The sequence below is a fragment of the Salvelinus sp. IW2-2015 genome, unplaced genomic scaffold, assembly GCF_002910315.2.
Source record: "Salvelinus sp. IW2-2015 unplaced genomic scaffold, ASM291031v2 Un_scaffold1476, whole genome shotgun sequence".
In the NCBI taxonomy this organism is placed as follows: Eukaryota; Metazoa; Chordata; class Actinopteri; order Salmoniformes; family Salmonidae; genus Salvelinus; species Salvelinus sp. IW2-2015.
Window position 1 is genome coordinate 175613 of NW_019942933.1, and position 8298 is coordinate 183910.

General features: G+C 47.0%; 1 pseudogene; it reads right to left on the bottom strand.

Moving 5' to 3' along the window:
* Positions 1-511: 511 nt before the first annotated feature.
* The window catches only part of LOC112070967 (guanylate-binding protein 1-like), a 30892-nt pseudogene continuing 23105 nt past the window's right edge, over positions 512-8298 (bottom strand).

The following is an 8298-nucleotide window of genomic DNA, read 5'->3' on the forward strand; positions in this document are numbered from 1 at the left end:
TAGCGGGGACTGTGAAGCAACACAAAAAAGCAGACACACACACACAACGACACACACACACACACACACACACACACACACACACACACACACACACACACACACACACACACACACACACACACACACACACACACACACACACAACCACACGATAAAATACGCATCTATACATGCACATGGATTTAGTACTGTAGATATGTTGGTAGAGGCCAATGAGGGTACACCAGTATGTTTCTTGAAATTCTGTGAATGTATTTTGTATGTTTTAAAATTTTATAAACTGCCTAAATTTTGCTGGACCCCAGGAAGAGTAGCAGCTGCTTTGGCAGCAGCTAATGGGAATCACAAAATAAATACAAATTAGGACAAGTCTAACAGTTACTTATACTCAGGCAGACCTTACCCGGAAAATACTTTTATTTCACAAGCTCCCTAAACAGCAGCTCCATAAATCACAAACAAAAAATGTCACAACCTCCTGTTCCAAATGTTCAAACACATTCGCAGTTCAACAAGGATCACAAGAGGGTAGCATTAACAACTAGTGTCATCGCCATACAGAGTGGTTCAACTACATGTACGGGGTCCGTGATCTATCGTTGAGCGTCACCATTAAAGCATGCATCTCTCTTTTTATGTTCCTCAGCCTGCCGCTTGTAGTCATCCAGCAGAGCCTTCTGATTCCGGGTATTGGCGTCCCTTTCCAATTGATTATTCTTCTTTATTTCCTCGATCTCTTTGTCTCATTAGGTCAGCCTTCTCCTTATGGCCCTTCTCCAGGAGATCTTTCTGCTCCTGCATCCTGCGGTCCAGGGTCCTGTCGAACTCCTGCTGCTGTTGCTTCCTCTCCTTCTCCATCTTCTTTTCATCTCCTCAAGGTCTTCTCCTGGCCCTGCCATGTTCTCAATTTTGCGCTCCATCTCTGCCTGTTGCTCCTTGAATGTTGCCTTCTCCTGCTCCAGCTCAGCTGTTTTCATCTTTCTCAGCTGGAAGAGCCAAGGAGAGAGATAAATAAGTAGGAAAACTGGACAACTCATTATCTCATACAGATTCACACACATTAAAACCCTCTAGAGTCTATTGGCACAACAGTGTGTCAATCTAAGTAACATAATAAAAAAATCCCAATAAAATCTGCCAGTTAAAGCTAGAGATATGTATTTTTGCATCGGCTGCGTCTCAATCCACCACATCCACCTGTGTCACCGATCCGCATCAGAAGGTGGAAAGGGGCAGAGCTACTGCGCTGTTTGTCAGACCAGGAGACATCACGCAAATCGTTCTTCTTATAAAAACATCTGTAGCATCCGAACGGTTTGGCCTAAAAACGAACACGATCACTCTATAAAAAGGGGAGATTCTCACGAACACGATGGTGTTCTTCATTTTCCTCTACCACAAGTGTCACGGGCTCGTCTAAAGGTAACCCACGGGCTCGTCTAAAGGTAACCCACGGGCTCGTCTAAAGGTAACCCACGGGCTCGTCTGAAGGTAAGAATCGAACAGAAAATGTGTACTTGAGCGAGGTGATCATTGCTAGACCAAGTAAAAACATTTTGATGAGCGTTGTTTTGTAAATCAAATTGATCACCACTGGAAATCACCTACAACAGCACAGCTTGCATGTACAGCTATGCAGTTTGAAGAGGGGAGCTTTGCAGTGGTAGTCTGGTTCATAGCTAGGGCCTGGTGTATTCCCCTTGTATTTTAAAGAGAAACTGCCCGTAAAAAAATGACTTCTCATTTAGAAAAAAGCTTATGTGGCATTGATATGAGTAAAACATTTATTCTACTATCAAGATTTTCTACAAAGGCCTGCCGAGTGGCGCAGCAGTCTAAGGCACTTCATCGCAGTTCTAGACGCATCACTACAGATCCAAGGCTGTGTCGCAGCCGACCGCCACAGGGAGACCCATGAGGGGGCGCACAATTGGCCCAGTGTCATCTGGGTTAGGGGAGGGTTTGGCCGGCTGGGATGTCCGTTTCCCATCACGCTCTAGCAACTACTTGTGGAGGGCTGGGGGCATGCACGCTGACTTCGGTCACCAGTTGTACTGTGTTTCCTCCGACACATTGGTGCGGCTGGCTTCCSGGTTAAGAGAGCAGTGTGTCAAGAAGCAGTGTAGATGTTTCGGGGGACGTATGGCTCTCGACCTTCGCCTCTCCCGAGTCCGTACGGGAGTTGCAGCGATGGGACAAGACTGTAACTACTAATTGGATATCACGAAATTGGTTATTCAATTTGGTTATTATTGTGGAGTAACTACAATGTTGTTGATCCATCCTCAGTTTTCTCCTATCACAGCCATTAAACTCTGTAACTGTTTTTTAAAAGTCACTATTAGCCTCATGATGAAATCCCTGGCCGGTTTCCTTCCTCTCCGGCAACTGAGTTAGGAAGGACGCCTCTGTCTTTGTAAAAACTGGGTGAATTGATTCACCATCCAAAGTGTAATTAATAACTTTACCATGGTCAAACGGATATTCAATTTCTGCCAATAGGTGCCGTATTTTTCAATATGTTGGAAAACCTCCCTGGTCTTTGTGGTTGAATCTGTTTTTTGAAATTCACTGTTTGACTGAGGGACCGACCAAATCATTCAAAAATCAAGTTAAACACTATTATTTAGGCTTGCCATAACAAAGGGTGTGAATACTTACTGACTCAAGCCATTTCAGCTTGTAATGTTTAATTAATTGGTAACCCATGTTAAAACCAGAATTCAACTTTGACAATGTGGGGTATTGTGTGTAGCCAGTGACAAAATATCTGAATTTAATCCATTTTAAATTCAGGCTGAAACACAGCAAAATGTGGAAAAAGTCAAGTATGCAATACAATCCAATTTGTATATATTTTGTTATTTTTACTCCATAATACTTAGAAGTTGTCATTTCGGGCGGGGCCTGGCATTAGAACAGGGCTCCGGGCAGCCGAGCGCAAATGGAGGAAAACTCGCCTCCCTGCGGACCTGGCATCCTTTCACTCCCTCCTCTCTACATTCTCCTCTTCTGTCTCTGCTGCTAAAGCCACTTTCTACCACTCTAAATTCCAAGCATCTGCCTCTAACCCTAGGAAGCTCTTTGCCACCTTCTCCTCCCTCCTGAATGCTCCTCCCCCTCCCCTCCCCCCCCTCCTCCCTCTCTGCGGATGACTTCGTCAACCATTTTGAAAAGAAGGTCGACGACATCCGATCCTCGTTTGCTAAGTCAAACGACACCGCTGGTTCTGCTCACACTGCCCTACCTGTGCTTTGACCTCTTTCTCCCCTCTCTCTCCAGATGAAATCTAGCGTCTTTGACGGCCGGACCCGCCCAACAACCTGCCCGCTTGACCTATCCCCTCCTCTCTTCTCCAGACCATTTCCGGAGACCTCTTCCCTTACCTCACCTCGCTCATCAACTCATCCTGACCGCTGCGACATCCCTTCCGGCTTCAGTTCAGAGACGCGAGAGTCGCACCCCTTCTGAAAAAACCTACACTCGATCCCTCCGATGTCAACAACTACAGACCAGTATCCCTTCTTTCTTTCTTCTCCAAAACTCTTAACGTGCCGTCCTTGGCCAGCTCTCCTGCTATCTCTCTCAGAATGAACCTTCTTGATCCAAATCAGTCAGGTTCAAGACTAGTCATCAACTGAGACTGCTCTTCCTGTGTCACGGAGGCGCTCGCCACTCTAAAGCTAACTCCTCCTCTCTGCTCCAGCCTTCTAGAAACTATCGGCTGCCTTTGATACTGTAACCATCAGATCCTCCTCTGCCACCTCTCGCGAGTTGGGCATCTCCGGCGCGGCCCACGCTGGATGCGTCCTACCTGACAGGTCGCTCCTACCAGGTGGCCGTGGCGAGAATCTGTCCCGCAGCCACGGTGCTCTCGACCAGCTGGTGTCGCCCAGGGCTCTGTCTAGGGCCTCTCTCTACTCAACTATACTTCGCTTAAAACACAGAGAGCAATGCATTCAAGCTATCTCATCATCTACAGATTCACAACATGCGTACTCACTGGCCTTTATCCTTCACATGTGCCCTATTCTAACCACATAATCGTAACATAACCACAAACCAATCTGCTGGCCACTGTGTTTCCAGTCCGCGTCTGCTATGTGTAGCGTGTGTGTGTGTCGATGTGTGGTGGTCGTTGATCCGCCATCTCTACAGGGTGGCAGAACATATCAGTGTGCGATGACGGTGAATCACCACCTCAACGCGCAACCCGGCAAACGGAGAGCGTGCTGCTTCCTCGCCGCGGGAAGGACCCTGCCCATTCCATATCCTACGCCATCACGCGTTGACAGCTCCAGCTCTGTGTCCTCCTCCCCAGAGTGGCTGTATGAGTGAACCTTGCGCGTGAGCCCTGGAACAACACCCCTGTCGTTCTCAACCTAGGTGCATGTCAAGTGTAGTGTGTGTGTGTGTGTGCGTGTGTGGGCTGCAACCGGCGGCTTCCCTTGGTATGTCTCACTGCCTCTACAACCATTGCGCTGGAGTACGGCACCCTGCCTCCACAACAGGAAAGCCGGCGCAAGGTCCTAATCCGCGCCACGTGTTCGCAAAAGCTCCCGTCTGGGGTACTTACTGCACACTGCCTGTCGGTGGTCGTGTGCGTCGCGTGGCTGCGTGTGTGTGTGCGCTTGTGTGTGAGAGCCTCGTCGAGCTGCCACTTCTTTCTCGGATACGCGCTCTGGCGCGTACGACCCGAGGTCCCGCCTTGTGTGCTCAACCACATTGCGAAATGTTTATCTCTTTTATTCAGCTCTTCTTTAAACTCTCGAGTTCTCACTCGTGGTGCGCACGAGTCGAATATACCTGGCTCATCAGTTGCAATGCGAGTATCCCATAGTGCGAGACTCTGCTATCTGGGACCTGCCCGACGGTAGGTCGCGTCTGAGTGTGGGTGAACTCCGCGAACTAAGCTCGTTTCCTTATGGGGTATCGCTACCGTCAGAGCTGGGCTGTACGAGCTGCCCGACACGCCAACTGATGAGCAGTGAGGCATTTGAGAGACGCCGACCTAGCTTGGTGCACCTATACACACCAGGTCGGAAGAAGATACGCTCAGCTTCATGAACCTGAGAACAGTCAGCCCTAGTCTGCAAAGATCTCGAGATTCGCTCCGGCTTCTGAGCTCCCTCCCACCTATAATCTCAGGAGTGGAGAACATATAGGACCCATTCCCGTCCATAAACTACCGCTACAATGGATTAGCCTCAGTCGTGGTAGTACAGAGGCTACATCACCGTAGCCGTCCGCCCAAACCGAGTAATTCTCGCGCTAGCTCTCCTGATTAGGGGTTGGATGAAATTTAGACCAAGATGTACCAGCTGATGGTTGAATAGAGAAATAAAGTAATCATTACGAGATCCCTCCTCCTCTTATAGATGTTCTAATAGTCGGCCACACCAGTAGTATAAAACATCAGATAGTGATATGACACACTAAGCATAACTATCATTGACAATGATGTGAATGAAGGCTAATTCTAACTTCGTCTGAAGCGCTATTGCGATGCACTAGGCTAAGAGCGTGTGCTGCCCTTGTCTCTAGCTCCAATTACAGAAGACTTATATATGCCTAATTAATAATCTGTTAAGATGGTCAGGCTATACTGACCGACGGCCAAACCACGTGCGGGTAGTGAGCATCTCTGCTCTTCTTCGGAATAAGTATGCTTGTTAATAACCATACCGCAGCAGCAGTAGCAGCATCTCTGTTATATGGAGTGTGGAGTATAGAATTGGACATTTCTACACAATATCAACATTACGTACATGTGAGTAGTGCGAATATGTTCGTATCGTAACTCATGCATGAGTTTATCAATCTCATTATCTCATGTTACCAGGCGTTCATAGTCTGATGCTAGTCTTGTGGACTCAGGACTTCGAGTAGACTCCTTTCACTCGCTTCCACTATCTATGGCCACTAACTGGCGCCGCAGAACAGCCAGCGGAGCCTGCCAGAAAACATGCCTTATAGGTTGTTGCATTGATTTTGATTCAAACCGTAACCAGGTGACTGAAATTAGTTGAAAATTGGTCATTACTGACTAATGATGGATGTTTTTGATTCTCTAATACACTACGTTGTTGATGTTGTTTGGTTTCTAGCTCTTACCCTGACTCCTTTGTTGGGCTCGGCCCGGTACCGTGCCACTATGTTGTTATGGTGATTGCAGTAAAGCTCATAGCCTCCCGGTGTGGCGTACGTCCCCTCCTTCACCCCCTGATCCATCGGAGCAGACAGATTCTCCAGAAGGGCCTTGCACTTCTTCTCTGAGGCATCCTTGTTCTGTTTGAAAAGGTCGGCGGAGTGGTTGCTAATGGCCCCCTGAAAGATTTATTGGGAATTTTCAGATTCAGGTGCGTAGAATAAGATAAAAGATCAGACAATTATAGAAAGACAGTTCTAGAAAAGGTTTATTTCCGGATGCTAACATTGAGAATACAGTATACACCACATGAGAAACACAGCAGCTATAAGTCAACCTCGACACAATAACACATTGTCGATCAGATTGTTCTCTAAGAAGCAACATTTTATAGCATACAAGGTTGACCTTCAGCTGACGCTAGCTTCAGACATGTGAAACCTGGGACGACCTGATACTAACTTCAGATATGTGAATCCTGGTATGAGCTGATACTAACTTCAGATATGTGAACCCTGGTATGAGCTGATACTAACTTCAGATATGTGAACCCTGGTATGAGCTGATACTAGCTTCAGATATGTGAACCCTGGTATGAGCTGATACTAGCTTCAGATATGTGAACCCTGGATAACAGGGTTCACATTCTGAAGTAGTATCAGTCATACCAGGTTCACATTCTGAAGTTAGTATCAGTCATACCAGGTTTACATGTCTGAGCTAGCGTCAGCTGAAGGTCAACCTGACCTGTATGCTTAAAATGTTGCTTCTTAGAGAACATCTGATCACAAGTGTTATTGTTCGAGGTTGACTTAAGCTGCTGTGTTTCTCATGTGGTGTATACTGTATTCTCAATGTTAGCATCGAAATAAACCTTTTCTAGAACTGTCTTTTATAATTGTCTGATCTTTTATCTATTCTACGCACCTGACATCTGAAAATTCCCAATAAATTCTTCAGGGGGCCATTAGCAACCACTCCGCCGACCTTTTCAAACAAAACAAGGATGCCTCAGAGAAGAAGTGCAAGCCCTTCTGGAGAATCTGTCTGCTCCGATGGATCAGGTGGATGAAGGAGGGAGTACGCCACACCGGAGGCTATGAGCTTTACTGCAATCACCATGAACAACATAGTGGCACGTACCGGGCCGAGCCCAACAAAGGAGTCAGGGTAAGAGCTAGAAACCAAACAACATCAACAACGTAGTGTATTAGAGAATCAAAAACATCCATCATTAGTCAGTAATGACCAATTTTCAACTAATTTCAGTCACCTGGTTACGGTTTGAAATAAATCAATGCAACAACCTATAAGGCATGTTTTCTGCAGGCTGAGGAGGTTCTGGAGCAGTTCCTGAAGGAAAGAGTGCAGAGTCCAACTCCATCCTGCACGCTGACAAAAAACTGACTGAAAATGAGAAAAAATCCAAGGTAAGCCACACCTCAATCTTTTTTTACTTCCAATTAAAAATAATATTCTACTGTGTAGGTTAATGTTCAGAAGATGCAAACAAGACTGGTGGCCCCGCCCCCTAAATTGCATTTACATATTACATTTAAGTCATTTAGCAGACGCTCTTATCCAGAGCGACTTACAAGTTGGGTGCAATTTCACCTTATGATATCCAGTGGAACAAACCACTTTACAATAGTGCATCTAACTCTTTTTAAGGGGGGGATAGAATGATTACTTTTATCCTATCCTAGGTATTCCTTAAAGAGATGGGTTTCAGGTGTCTCCCGGAAGGTGTGATTGACTCCGCTGACCTGGCGTCGTGAGGGAGTTTGTTCCACCATTGGGCGTGCAGAGCAGCGAACAGTTTTGACTGGGCTGAGCGGGAACTGTACTTCCTCAGAGGTAGGGAGGCGAGTCAGTGCCCTTGTCTTGGGGTGTAGGGCTGATCAGAGCCTGAAAGGTACGGAGGTGCGTCCCTCTCACAAGCCTCCGTAAGGCAAGCACCATGGGTCTTGTAGGCGGATGCGAGCTTTCAAACTGGAAGCCAGTGGAGAGAGAGGAGAGCGGGGTGACCGTGAGAGAACTTGGAAGGTTGAACACCCAGACGGGCTGCGGGCGTTTCTGGGAATGAGTTGTAGGGGTTTTTTAATGGCACAGGCAGGAGCCACCATAACAGCGAGTTGCCAAGTGGT